Here is a 15073-nt window from a genome sequence, read left to right as displayed (position 1 = left end):
ATCATCAACTAGATTGACAGAGAATACCTCACTAATTACAGAGGGAATGAAAGAAATTGAGAATGCCCTGAATAGGGCTGCTGTGGATGACAGCAAATTTGTGCTCCCTGCTCAGTGCAGCTGGCAGTGCTCTTTGTTGTGGTCTTGATTTTGTGAGCATTTAAGAAATGACAGAAAGAGAGCAAGCATTGAAATGGTGGACACCACAAAGACCTGGCACATAGTTTTATTCGGTTTAAGAAACCTATTTTTGCATCAGGCAATAGCACAGTAATTTGACGAGGTGCATCCATATTGCCTCTTTGTGATTTGCTTTGGGACTAACAGACAGGCTTGGCTTGAAACCTCTTTTACAACATTTGGACAGAGTTCAGTGGCTTGTTCTACCATTACATTTCCCAAGATGATGTGTGAAGCATCAGCCAGTGAAATGTGGTTTGGTGGGAGAAAGCTGACAGCACTGGACTCATGTGCCAAAGGCCTGGTCTCTTATGTGTCTTGGACTGAAACTTTCACTCGAGAGGTTATGATCCAAATTAAAGAGCTTTCCTCTTGTAATCCAGTTGTTCTGGAGAAATGTAAGGGTTTTTTTCGCTGTAAAATTAAAATGATGTTGGAACAGGCCAAGGAGAGTATGTTAATGCTGAAAAAAATTCTGGGGCTCAGCACAAGGGATAGAATCCATGGTCAAATGTGTACAAAGAAAAATTGATGAGTTCTAATAGTCAGTCTGCTCAGAACACAAGAACTGAGCTAAGCAGAATTCATCATCAGCTGCAAGATGCCCTAATCCGTGTTCATAGCCTAAAATAATTTCACCCATAGATAAGGCTTGAAAGGATACTGAAAATATCCAAGGTACTTATTTAATATTACCAATTCACTTCAAGAACTGTAACTGTAAGATAAATGATGAAACAGCTTTTTTGTCCAAATGTCATTACTTTATGCACAAGCCCAAATATAAGAGCAGGCAGGTGAGCATTAGACTGCTCGTGCAAGCTCTATGTTTTTTTATTCTTTTTCTGAGACAGAATCTCACCTGTCACCCAAGCTAGAATGCAGTGGCATGGTCTCCGCTCTCTGCAACCTCTGACTCTCGGGTTCACACCATTCTCCTGCCTTAGCTTCCCAAGTAGCTGGGACAACCGGCGCTTGCCACCATGCCTGGCTTTTTTTTTTTTTTTTCTATTCTCAGCAGAGACGATATTTCACCATGTTAGCTAAAATGATCTCGATCTTCTGACCTCGTGATTCACCCGCCTCGGCCCCCCAAAAGTGCTGGGATTACAGGTGTTGCCACCGCGCCTGGAAGAGCTCTAATTTTTATTTATGCCTACTACTATATAAAAGGCCAGAATTGTTTTTTTGTTAGATTTGAATGACTGAAAGTCTGTAATAGTGTTTTTTATTATTATTATTTTATTTTAAGTATCCTAGAATGCAGAGTCTAATGGGGTATGAGGCAGTTTCTGCTGCCCTCCCCTAAACACAGACACAAAAACAACTGAGATGTTGATTTGAATTCACCAAGTCACAAATATCTCAGAGACACAACATTCTAAACTGAACATATGGTTAGAATTTTTGCTGAGCTATCAATTGATTTGTATTTTGTTTTTTGCATAAGTCTCTAGAACTTACACTGTTAACATGAATAAACCACTACCTCTTTAAAGTAAACCTTGAGCAGGATTAGTCAATCATGGAATCATTTAGGTAGAAATATCTAAGTTTTAATGGTCATAAAGTGTGCTTTTTAGATTAACTTAGATTATATTCTATTTAATGAGCTAAAATTCTAGACACATGATTAAATGCAGAAACTTCCTTCAAAACAAAGGAAAAACACGTACATATTCCCAGACGTTTAAAATTATTAATGTCTAGTTTTATGTGCACACAATTTTCTAGGATACTTTATAAGTTCAGATTTCCAGAAGCTCTCTGAAGCCTGTCATTTTGGGTTATTATGCAGGCTTCATTACATGGGCATGATTGAATAATCTACTGGTCCTTGATGATCACAGTGACTTTTGTGGCAGGATCTATAGACTCTCCCTTTCCCAGCAAAAAACCTCAGTGGACGGTAGCACCTTTGGCAAAATTTCTCTTGGGCCTGCTGGGCTAAATTTGCCACTCATTTTGACAGGTTGCCCTCATCTCAAGCTCTGTGCTCAGATTCTGCTTTTACTATGGGTGAGACAGGCCCAGAACAGTGAGAGAAGCCTGAGTGAGCAACTGTTGAGTCCAGCCACTTCACACAGCTGAGTATGTTGGCTGTGATAAGGTGAGAAAGCCCAGGTGATGCCAGCCCCCTCCAAGCCTTAGGCTGTATCAGCATAGTAGAAGCCTTTTTTCCCTCACCACTCAGAAATAGAGTGGCATCCAGAAGCTTAAAAATGCCAGAAATTACAAAGACCCCAAAATGGTATCACAGCCCTGGCTTTGAAAAGGTTTAAGTCTGGGCTCCTTTAAGGACTGAACCTCTTCTATCCTTTTTTATTTTTTAAATCCCAGTAATCAAAAATGTGACAAGTGAGGGTTTGTGTGTTTCAGACCCGCTTTTGTTACTAATCTTATAGTTTTGCCCCTAAGTGGGTTCTGAGTTATTCTTCCATGCCTAGGAAGAATAAGGCTTGTGGGCAACTGAAGAATAATTGAGGTAAATAGAAGCTTTATTGAGTGAATGTACAGCTCTCAGGAGACCAAAAGGAGGTATCTCCATTTCACTAACAGGACATACCTGCAACCATGCAACACTCAGTTAAGAGAAGACCTAGAGTGACCAAGTGCAGTTCGCTGACAGGTTGGTACAATGTCTCTGAAGCCATCGGTGGAGAGGAGATTCAGAGTGGGTAGTTTCTACGTGCAGGAAGGTTGTTGAGATGTGTCCTCAGCTTTAAGCTGAGAGAAGACAAATCTGCCTGCCAACGTGCAATACCAATAAGTGTACAACTCTCAGTGAAGGGAGGCTACTCAGGAGGCTGATGCAGGAGAATCACTTGAACATGGGAGGTGGAGGTTGAAGTGAGCTGGGTTCACACCACTGCACTTCAGCCTGGTTACAGAGTGAGATTCCGTCTCAAAAGTAATAATAATAATTATTATAACTAGTTTAGAGGAAAACATAAATTTCCTGATGGAGCTAAAAAACACGGGGCAAGAACTTTGCACAGCATACCCAAGGATCGATAGCTGAATTGATCAAGCAGAAGGAAGAATATCACAGATTGAAGATAAACTTCAAGAAATAAAGCATGAAGACAAGATTAGAGAAAAAAGAATGAAAAGGAAGAAACAAAGCCTCCCAGAAATATGAGATTATGTGAGAAGCCGAAACCTGTGATTGATTTGTATACCCAAAAGTAATGAGGACAATTGAACCAACTTGAAAAACAAACTTCAGGATGTTATGCAGGAGAACTTCCCCAACCTAAAAAGACAGGCCAACATACAAATTCAGGAAATATAGACAACACCAATGAGAAACTTCATGAGAAGACAGCCTCCAAGGCACACAACTGGCAGATTCTCCAAGGTAGAAAAAGAGGAAAAAAAAAATGTTTAGAGCAGCCAGAAAGAAAGACTAGGTTACCTACAAAGGGAAGCCCATTAGATTAACAGCAGATATTTCTGCAGAAACCCTACAAGCCACAAGAGAGAGGCGGCAAATATTCACTGATCTTAAAAGAAATAATTTTTGAACCAGAATTTTATATCCATCCAAACTAAGCTTTATGACCAAAGGAGAAATAAAATTATTTTCAGACAAGGAAATGTAGAAACATTTTGTCAAACCCATGAGTGCCTTACAAGAGCTCCTAAAGGAAACACTAAATATGGAAAGGGACATCTGGTAACAGCTACTGCAAAAAATAACAAATATAAAGTCCAACAACACTATGAAGAAACTGCATCAAGAATATGCAAAATAACCAGCCAGCATCACCATGCAAGGATCAAATTGACACATAACAGTATTAACCTTAAATATAAATAAACTAAGTGTGCTTTATTCAGGAGACATATCTGATGTGCAAAGGCACATTTAGGCTCAAAATAAAATGATGGAAGAATTTTTTTTTCTTTTTAAAATTGTACTTTACGTTTTATGGTACGTATGCAAAACATGCAGTTTTGTTACATATTTATACATGTGAACTGTTGGTATGCTGCACCCAGTAACTCATCATTTACATTAGGTATGTCTGCTACTGCTATCCCTTCCCCCACCCCACAACAGGCCCCAGTATGTGATATTCCCCTTCCTGTGTCCATGTGTTCTCATTGTTCAATTCCCACCTATGAGTGAGAACATGCAGTGTTTGTTTTTTTGTCCTTGAGATAGTTTGCTGAGAATGATGGTTTACAGCTTCATCCATGTCCCTACAAAGGACATGAACTCACCCTTTTTATGGCTGCATAGTATTCCATGGTGTATATGTGCCACATTTTCTTAATCCAGTCTATCATTGTTGGATGTTTGTGTTGGTTGCAAGTCTTTGGGCTCGCAAGTGCTGCCACAATAAACGTACGTGTGCATGTGTCTTTATAGCAGCATGATTTATAATCCTTTGGGTATATACCCAGTAATGGGATGGCTGGGTCAAATGGTATTTCTAGTTCTAGATCCCTGAGGAATCGCCACAGTGACTTCCACAATGGTTGAACTAGTTTACGTCCCACCAACCGTTTAAAAGTGTGCCTATTTCTCCACATCCTCTCCAGCACCTGTTTTTTCCTGATTTTTTTTAATGATCACCATTCTAGCAGGTGTGAGATGGTATCTCATTGTGGTTTTGATTTGCATTTCTCTGATGGCCAGTGATGGTGAGCATTTTTTCTTGTGTGTTTTGGCTGCATAAATGTCTTCTTTTGAGAAAAGTCTGTTCATATCTTTCGCCCACATTTTTGATGGGGTTGTTTGTTTTTTTCTTGTAAATTTTTTGGAGTTCTTTGTAGATTCTGGGTATTAACCCTTTGTCAGATGAGTAGGTTGGAAAAATTTTCTCCCATTCTGCAGGTTACCTGTTCACTCTGATGGTAGTTTCTTTTGCTGTGCCAAAGCTCTTTATTTGCTTTTTAGCTCTTGAATTTCAGAGCCTGTTATTTGTCTGTTCAGAGATTCAACTTCTTCCTGGTTTAGTCTTGGGAGGATATATGTGTCGAGGAATTTATCCATTTCTTCTAGATTTTCTACTTTATTTGTGTAGAGGTGTTTATCGTATTCTCTGATGGTAGTTTATGTTTCTGTGGGATGGGTGGTGATATCCCTTTTGTCATTTTTTATTGCGTCTATTTGATTCTTCTCTTTTTTTCTTCATTAGTCTTGCTAGCAGTCTATCAATTTTGTTGATCTTTTCAAAAAACCAGCTCCTGGATTCATTGATATTTTGAAGGGGTTTTTGTGTCTCTATTTCCTTCAGTTCTGCTCTGATCTCAATTATTTCTTGCCTTCTGCTGGCTTTTGAATGTGTTTGGTCTTGCTTCTCTTGTTCTTTTAATTGTCATGTCAGGGTGTCAAATTTAGATCTTTCCTGCTTTCTCCTGTGAGCATTTACTGCTATAAATTTCCCTCTACACACTGCTTTGAACGTGTCCCAGAGATTCGGGTATATTGTATCTTTGTGCTCATTGGTTTCAAGGAACATCCTTATTTCTGTCTTCATTTCGTTATGTACCCAGTAGTCATTCAGGAGCAGGTTGCTCACTTTCCATGTAGTTGAGCGGTTTTGAGTGAGATTCTTAATCCTGAGTTCTAGTGTGATCACACTGTGGTCTCAGAGACAGTTTGTTATAATTTCTGTTCTTTTACATTTGCTGAGGAGTGCTTCACTTCCAACTATGTGGTCAGTTTTGGAACAGGTGTGGGGTGATGCTGAAAAGAACGTATATTCTGTTGATTTGGGGTGGAGAGTTCTGTGGATGTCTATTGGGTCTGCTTGGTTCAGAGCTGTGTTCAATTCTTGGATATCCTTGAGAACTTTCTGTCTCGTTGATATCTCTAATGTTGACAGTAGGGTGTTAAAGTCTCCCATTATTATTGTGTGGGAGTCTAAGCTCTTTGTAGGTCTCTAAAGACTTGCTTTATGAATCTGCATGCTCCTGTATTGAGAACATATATATTTAGGATAGTTAGCTCTTCTTGTTGATTTAATCCCTTTACCATTATGTAATGGCCTTGTCTCTTTTGATCTTTGCTGGTTTAAATTCTGTTGTGTCGGAGACTAGGATTGCAACCCCTGCCTTTTTTTGTCTTCCATTTGCTTGGTAGATCTTCCTCCATCCCTTTATTCTGAGCCTATGTGTGTCTCTGCACGTGAGATGGGTCTCCTGAATAGAGCACACTGATGGGTCTTGACTCTTTATCCAATTTGCCCATCTGTGTCTTTTAATTGGAGCATTTAGCCCATCTACATTTAAAGTTCATATTGTTATGTGTGAATTTGATTCTATCATTTTGATGTTAGTTGGTTATTTTGCTCATTAGTTGATGCAGTTTCTTCCTAGCCTTGATGGTCTTCACAATTTGGCATATCTTTGCAGGCTAGCTGTTGTTCCTTTCCATATTTAGCACTTCCTTCAGGAGCTCTTTTAGAGCAGGCATGGTGATGACAAAATCTCTCAGCCTTTGCTTGTCTGTAAAGGATTTTATTTGTCCTTCAATTATGAAGCTTAGTTTGGCTGGATATGAAATTCTGGGTTGAAAATTCTTTTCTTTTATAATGTTGAATATTGGCCCTCACTCTCTTGTGCCTTGTAGCGTTTCTCCAAGGGATCCTCCGTTAGTCTGATGGGCTTCCCTTTGTGGGTGACCCAATCTTCTCTCTGGCTACCCTTAACATTTTTTCCTTCATTTCACCTTTGGTGAATCTGACAGTTATGTGTCTTGGAGTTGCTCTTCTCGAGGTGTATCTTTGTGGCATTCTCTGTATTTCCTGAATCTGAATGTTGGACTGCCTTGCTAGATTTGGGAAGTTCTCCTGGATAATAGTTCCAGTCTCCCCATCACTTTCAGGTACACCAATCAGATGTAGATTTGGTCTTCTCACATAGTCCCATATGTTTTGGAGGCTTTGTTCATTTCTTTTTATTCTTTTTCCTCGAAACTTCTCTTCTCGCTTAATTTCATTCATGTGATCTTCCATCACTGATACCCTTTCTTTCAGTTGATCAAATTGGCTACTGAGGCTTGAGCATTCACCATGTAGTTCTCATGCCATGGTTTTCAGCTCCATCAGGTCCTTTAAGGACTTCTCTGCATTGGTTATTCTAGTTAACCATTTATCTATTTTTTTTCAAGGTTTTTAACTTCTTTGTCAGCATGTCACTGGAGTCACACCCATAGAAGGCTGTAACCCATGAGACTTAGCTTCAAATGAAATCTGACAGATGGATATTACTCACAAAGCTGCCATTGGCAAGTTCTCCTTTGTTCGTGTGACTACAGACACTTATTCTCATATGCAGCATGCTACATGCAAACCAGATGAGACAGCTGGTTATGTATAATGACATTGTCTGTCATCATTTGCTCATATGTGGGGTCCCTAAACAATTAAAAACTGACAATGGACACGCTTATGTTAGTCACGCTTTTTAAATTTTTTACAGCTATGGTCAATCACTGATAAAACAGGAATTCCTTACAACCCCCAAGGACAAGGAATTATAGAGTGGGCAGATCAAACATTACAATGTGTGCTGAAAAAGACAGAAAGGGGAAACAAGAGACCAGTTACCCCCTCAAACAAAATACATTTACTTTTACTTTAATTTTTTTTTTTACTTATTTACTTTAAATTTTTTGACTCCTGGCAGAGATAGTAAGACTACGGCAGAACGACACTGGTAAATGTTATAGGGAAAAAGGAAAGTATACCCAAAAATATTATGAAAATCCCCCTAAGGACAATGGAAAGGCTCAGTAGATTTATTGATGTAAGGACGAGGGCATGCTTGTGTTTTTTACAGGAGGTGGATAATCTATGTGGGTGCCCTCAATGTGTTTGTGACCATGTAAAGGGAGACTGGAGAGAGCCATGGATCCCAACTATGGATCCAACTCTTTCATTACAAGCCATGAGTCAGTTGAAATTGCTAGAGCACCAGGGTCAGGCAAACACCCCTGACCTCACGTTTATGGCCACGCTACCTGTAACATCCTGTGCAATAGGTTTTCCTTGTGCAGAGACAAACACATATTGGGCATATATTCCCAATCCCCCAGTATTATCAACTGTAGTTTGGAGTGACATTCCCCCTGACATCTATCATGATCAGGAAGCACGCGCACCAGGACCCCTAACACACCATGACAAAGAGTAATTAGACTCTCAGAACAATGATTATCAATTATGCGGCTCCATTGGAGGGACTTCCTTTATGCATCACCAGGGTACATCACTCAACTGCAGTGGCCTTGCAAATTAATCCCAAGTATGGCTGAGTTACCATGGAAAAAAAGATGTACCTATTAGGCCTTAGCTCTGTTAACATTACTGGTTTAGCTACTAATCACTCCCAGCCCCATCCCCCAAATTGTATTAATTATATAGAATGGGCTCCCTTTGATAATTCTTACCCCCCTCTTTGAACCCAGTGTCTTCGCCTCCAACTAGACAACAGTACATGCTAATGGGAGACATTATTTTCTGGGTCCCTGTGGACATTTAGATGGGAGAGATGAGACTCCGACCTCGTGGCATAAACTTCGCTGACACTGGTCAGCATCTCTTCACTATATTGCGCTGGGATTCAATCCCAATCTGCAGCAAGGTTCACTTGGCATGAAACAGGCTTTAGCCCACCTTTGCCTCAATGGCATTACCAAGGAAAGAGAGGTCCAATTCAGGAGTCGATAGGGAAGGCAGCACTCTACTATATGAATGGCAGCATTTGTGTCAGAACACTGTCTAATTATAGTAATTGTGCTGAACACAGTTTTAATCTTACCCTTGTAGAAAACATTACCACTCAATTACAATTTGTGTTTTTAAACTTATGTTTTTCTAGCAGCAAAAAGGACCAACTCCAGGTAAACGATGCCCAAATGACTTGTGATTCCTGCCAACTGTTTTATTCCCTTGATCATAGCACCGTACAAACATACAGCATAACCACCCTAGTAATTCTAGTTCACAATCCTGGATTACAGATTTCTGTAAATCTGTCTGAGCCTTGAGTGGCCACCTCTGATTTCCATTTTGTAAACTTTTTTCTTACTCAGCTTATTCCTTGTGCTTGTAGAGCTTTAGATATGAAAATTTTTGTAATTCTCCTTAGGTGAATTAATAACTTCTGTTGTGGTGTCCTTAGTAGCAATGTGCAGCTCCATTCAAACAGCTCAATATGTAGAAAATTGGATGTGTACAGCTGACCACACATGGATGCTTAAAAATAAACTTAACACTGAGATACACACGGAAGTAGCAATGTTAAAGACTACAGTTCTGTGGCTAGGAAACCAAGAAGAAACTTGTAGTTGTGGCAGCAATTGCATTGTCATTTTAAGCATACTCATATTTATGTAATCAATTTGGAATAAAACCAAAGGGAATATCTATGGAAACTTGATTTATAAAGTAAAATTCTTAACTTGAATAAGCGTACTCAAGTATTTCAGCCACCTCTGAGAACTTGGGCAGAATTTCTGCAAGGTTTAGAGAGCCTTAACCTTTGGACCTCCTCCAAACATCACCTCAATGTCTTTTTTGTGATTATCAGAGTAATGTTATTATGTCTCTGTTTTATGTTCATTGTCTGTAAAAGCAGCTGGACCACCAAACAACAGTTGAGAGCTGCACAGCCTGCAATTATCTTTACTCAATTAATGCAAAAACAAAAAGGAGAAGACGTTGCAGGCCAAAAGAATGAGGGTTGTGACCAACTCAGTAATGACTGGAGGGTCTGCGAACAGAGAGGGGACTGTTCTCATGAAAGCAGCATGTTGGCAACCTGACACACCACGTCTGGTGCCAGAAGGAATGCTGAGGAACGGTCATGCCCCAAGCACAGTATTTCTTGTGGTAATATATAGGAACATCTGAAGCCTGTAGTATAAAGAAAGCAATTATGTGAGGCAGTGATAAATCAAGAAGCTGACCAACAATTACCTTTCCTCCTTGTAGGTTCTGCCTAATAAATATCAAGGCCTGTAGAAGCTCAGTGCCTTTGCTGACTAGAAGAAATGAGACCCTTCTCCCCTCTTTTAAAACAGATCTTTTTTGTCTTTCTTTCTATTTCTAAATTCAACCCCCTTCGTTTCATCCCATAGTAACTGACTGCCATGCTGTCTCTATTAAAAATACAAAAAAAAAAAAAAAAAGAAAAAGAAAAGAAAAATGTGCCCTTGTTGGCAGGCACATGTAATCCAAACTACTCAGGAAACTGAGGCAAAAGAATCCCTTCAACATAATAGACAAAAGTTGCAGTGGGCCGAAATCACACCTTTGCATACCAGACTGGGTGACAAGGGGTGACTCCATCTCAAAAAAAGCAAAAGAACTAAACAAAACAAAACAAAACTATGTTCTGGTTAAGAGAACCAGAAAAAAAAAAAAAAAAAAAAGCTACACGCTGAGAAAAATTTAGGAAACACATCTGAAAAATGACTTTTATGCAAAACATACAAAGAAATAAGATGACCCAATAAATAAGTAGAGGCCTGAATAGATACATCACCAAAAAAGATATGGAGATGGAAAACCTGGCACACAAAATACTCCTTGCTGAGCCTCTGTTACTTCTTCTGAAGGCTGAGGCTGCAAGCCATTTCCTGAGGAGCAGCAGTGGCTGCCAGAGTGGCAGTGGCTCCAAAGATCATCCCCACATATGCCAGCTCTACCCTTCCCCCAGATTCCAAGGATTCCCCAGTCATTGAACATGCTCACCAGGAAAGAGCCAGAAGCTGGATATTTTATTTCACAACTTTTCTTAAAATTCTGGATGCCGATAAGTATCCTTTGGTTGGAAGTTCTATATTTTTCCTAACAAACTTGAGGCACTGACAAGTATAAGGAAAGATGATTTTCAACTTACATTTGATTCCATAAAGAACTAAAAGAATTGGCATGGCCAGGCATGGTGGCTCACACCAGTAATCCCAGCAGTTTGGGAGGCTGAGCCAGGAGGATGTCCTTAGGTCAAGTGTTTGAGATCATCCTGGTCAACATGGTGAAACAAGCTCTCTACTAAAAATGTAAAAAATTAGCTGGTAATGGTGGCTGGGTCCATAAACCCTGACCCTCAGGAAACTAAGACAGGAGAATTGCATGAACCCGGGAAACTGAGGTTACCAAAGCCGAGATCATGTCATTGCACCACAGCCATTTGAACAGACCAAGACTCCATCTCAAAACAAACAAACTAACAAAAAAGCAAAACAGAACAAAACAAAACAAAACAAAAAGGATTCAATTACATTTTTAGGCAGTTATTTTAGAATGCTTGGTACAATGCATTATTATTTTGGCATTATCAAGACAGAAAACACAGTAACAGTAGTAAGTAAAAGACAAATAGCAAGTCATTACAAATTCAAGGGGTTAATTTCATCTGTCATTCTTTCTGGCTTTTATTTAAAACGTGTAATGCTGAAATAAGTACTTGTGGTATCTAAACACAAAAAGAAACAACCATTAGTGAACCATTATTAAATTAATTTCAGTCTTCAAATTTGAGTCTGATACAGTGTAATGTTTTGTGAAAGATGATAAACTAACAGACCAAACACATGTGATTTCAAATTTTGGCCTACCTTTGGAGAAGCAGATTTAAGAGCCAAAACCTTCATAGTTCTAATTTTTATCAGTGATTCAGCATTGCAAGATATGTAGTGAAGCTGAAATCAGAGCTTTTTTCAATTCTAACAGAAACTAGTTTGTACTCTGGACATTCGTGTTGCTCCCTTGAAATCCGTAAAGAAATCACTTGATTGAAAGGGACTTTTACACAGGGAAAAATCACGCTAATACACCACATTGTCTTATTAGCTACAGTTCACTATTTTATTGTAGTCACCATAAGATTAGAAAAAATAGAAGATAAATGACTATGTGCACTAGAATAATTTTATTATTTTTTACTAAGTAGAGCTGGGAGTACGTTTCTTAAAATTGGTTTTCTGTGGCACAACACCTATATGCTTTTTGACAGCAATCATAGATTAATGAACAAACAATAACAACAAAATCATGCTCAACAATACCTGTCATTCGGGGAAGGCAAATTAAAATAAAAGTGAGAGGGCTAAACAGCTATACTATGTCTAAATTTCTTTTTAAATATAATCAAAACTGCAACAGAAAATCTCATCCATTGTTGAGCTGAAGGAATGCATAATTGTACAGCAACTTTAAAATATGGTTGTTTTCTTCTACCACAGTTTGGCAGTTTTTTCCAAAGGTAAACATTGTCTCATCATATAGGCTAACAACTGCACACTTAGGTATCTAGACAACTGATTTGGAAACTCACATCTAACCAACAACCATATGCATTTGTGTATAACTGCTCTCTTGACAGTGGCCAAATATTTTAAGGAATCAGAATGCCCTTCAATATTAACCAAGCCAGGTAAATTCATAAAATGAAATACTATTCATCAAAAGAAAAGGGGTGATTTATGAAGTCATGCAAAGCCATGGATGAATCGGGCATAAATAAAGCTAAGTGATAAGAGCCACTCTGAAGAGATGACATATTGTATGATTTCATTTCTATTACATTACAGAGAAGAAATGTTTCTAGAGACAGTAAGCAGACTTGTAAGTTACAGTTGTTTTTAGTGGGCAGGTAGTGAGTTGAAAAGGAGAATGCAATGATGGAAAGAAGCACAAATGGGCCAGTTGAGAAGGGACTCATTCAGCTTGATGAGATTATGCTGAGTGTGTGGAAGAGCCAGGAGTGTGTATACTGGCATGAATAAATAAATAGGCTTCTACTCATGATAGGAGAGGAGCGTCTTCTTTCATCACACGTGCAACTAATTTAGGACAATTTCTGAGGAAGCTTTCATTGTAAGTGGAAAAACATACATAAACAAATGTACCACTTCAAACATTTTTGAGTGTATAATTTGGAAGCATTAACTGTGCTCAAATTGTGCAACCATCACCACAATTTCACAATGTACAAGGGTTCCAATTTATCCACATACTCTCAAACTTTTCTTCAAAAAAAAAAATGAAAAATTTCAATGGGGATAAAGCAGTAACCTCATTGTGGTTTAGATATTCACGTATTAAGTGGTTAGTGGTTTTGAACATCTTTTCATGTGCTTTTTGGCTATGGATTTGTAAATGATTTCTTGGCTATACCACTGAATGAACAGAAAATGTAAGAAAAAATAGATCAGTTGAGCTTCATCAAAAGTAAACACTTTTGTGCATTAAAGGACACTGTCAGTATAGTGGAAAGAAAACCAACAGCATGGGAGAAAATATTTGCAAGTCATATATATGGCATATGTTCAAATCAACCACTTGGATCTCTTCCAAATGCACTCTTCATTTTTTCTTACTCTAAAATATTTTAAATAAACATCCACTTTTTCTGTGAAACCTTTCTGTCTCCTCTACTACTTTATTCCCCTCTGTCAAATTCTTTCTTCTGAGGAGGCAAGAGTTGACGTTACTGCAGACCATGATAGATTTGACGCCAGTAACTCAGATAAATTCCACTGGTAACAGGTCGAGGAGTTGCTGGACAGGGTGGCAGGAGTTCATGTCTAGTGTGTGGCTGCCCTGGCCGCAGGCAGTTCTGGACTGTGAAGGGACCAGAACACCATGCTACAAGAACTCTGTGGAAAGAGATCTCACATTGCTGAGAGAATGCTGAGGAAGAAATTTTGTCTTTTTAGTGAGGTCAAATTCCTTCACATAATATACAACTAACTGTATCTTAATGAATTCCTTAGTGATCCTTAGTATGTGCATATGTGTGTGCAACTACCGCTTCTTAGTTCCAAATTACTTTCATCATTCCAAAAGGAAATACCCTACTTATTAAGAAGCTCCTACCCAGTCTGTCCTCTTTCTGACACCAGTAACCAATAATCTGCATTTTGTCTCTGTGGACTTACCTATCCTAAATATTTATATAAATAAAATCAGACACTATGTGGCTTTTGCATTCAGCTTCTTGAGCCAAAATTTAAGTTTCTTCACATTGCAGCATTAGAGTTGTAATCATTTTCACAGCTGAATAGTATGCCATTGTATGGACATACTATATTTGTTTCTTATTTTCTGTTGGTGGACATTTATTTGGTGCGTTTGCAGATTTTAGTTATTGTGAATGCTGCTATGAACATATGTATACATGTTTTTGTTTGAATGCCTCTTTTGCACTTTTTGTGTATGTAGTTTGGAGTTGATTTCGGGGGTTCTATGGTAATTTTATATTTAGCCTTTGCAGAACAACCAAATTATTTTCCAAAGCAGCTGCAGAATTTTTCTTTCACATATTCCCACTTCCATTTCAACAACTGTTAGCTTTTTTTTTTTTGCAATTATAATGGGTGTGAAGAGGTATCTTACTGTAGTTTTGACTTGCATTTCCCCTAGGTTAAAATTTGCAGGAGGCATAAGTGTTGGAGGAGAAAGAGGAAGGCTGAGGACAATCATGTGGAGAGGGTAGGCAAGCTCCAGGGGAGACAGTGGCTGTGGCAAACTCTGCCCAGTCTCAGCTCTAGCAGTGAATGGAAAGCGAGCCCATGATTGTAGTGTGGATTTTCTCACAATCTAGCTGTTTCAACAAGGAGAGTGTGTGATTTGGGGTACTGCACCCCCTCTTCTCATAGGTCCCCTATAATTCAGTCCACACTAGGCACCTGCCTGGAGCCAACCTGGTCTCTGCTCCCAGACAAAGGAGACCCTCATGCCCTGGGAACCTGATTCTGGTGGTCACTAATGGACACAGGCCTGGAGGGAGGAACACAGCCCATATGTGCTACAACAAAGACTGTAAAGTACAGAAGTGGACATTACATTTAGCCCAGTCACCCCAGGCCACATGAACCAGGCTCACCACTCATGGGCCTCAGCCTCCCTCTTTGAAAAAGGAACTG

Source organism: Pongo pygmaeus, chromosome Y (assembly GCF_028885625.2).
Source record: "Pongo pygmaeus isolate AG05252 chromosome Y, NHGRI_mPonPyg2-v2.0_pri, whole genome shotgun sequence".
Lineage (NCBI taxonomy): Eukaryota > Metazoa > Chordata > Mammalia > Primates > Hominidae > Pongo > Pongo pygmaeus.
Note: the sequence above shows the minus strand (reverse complement) of the source record.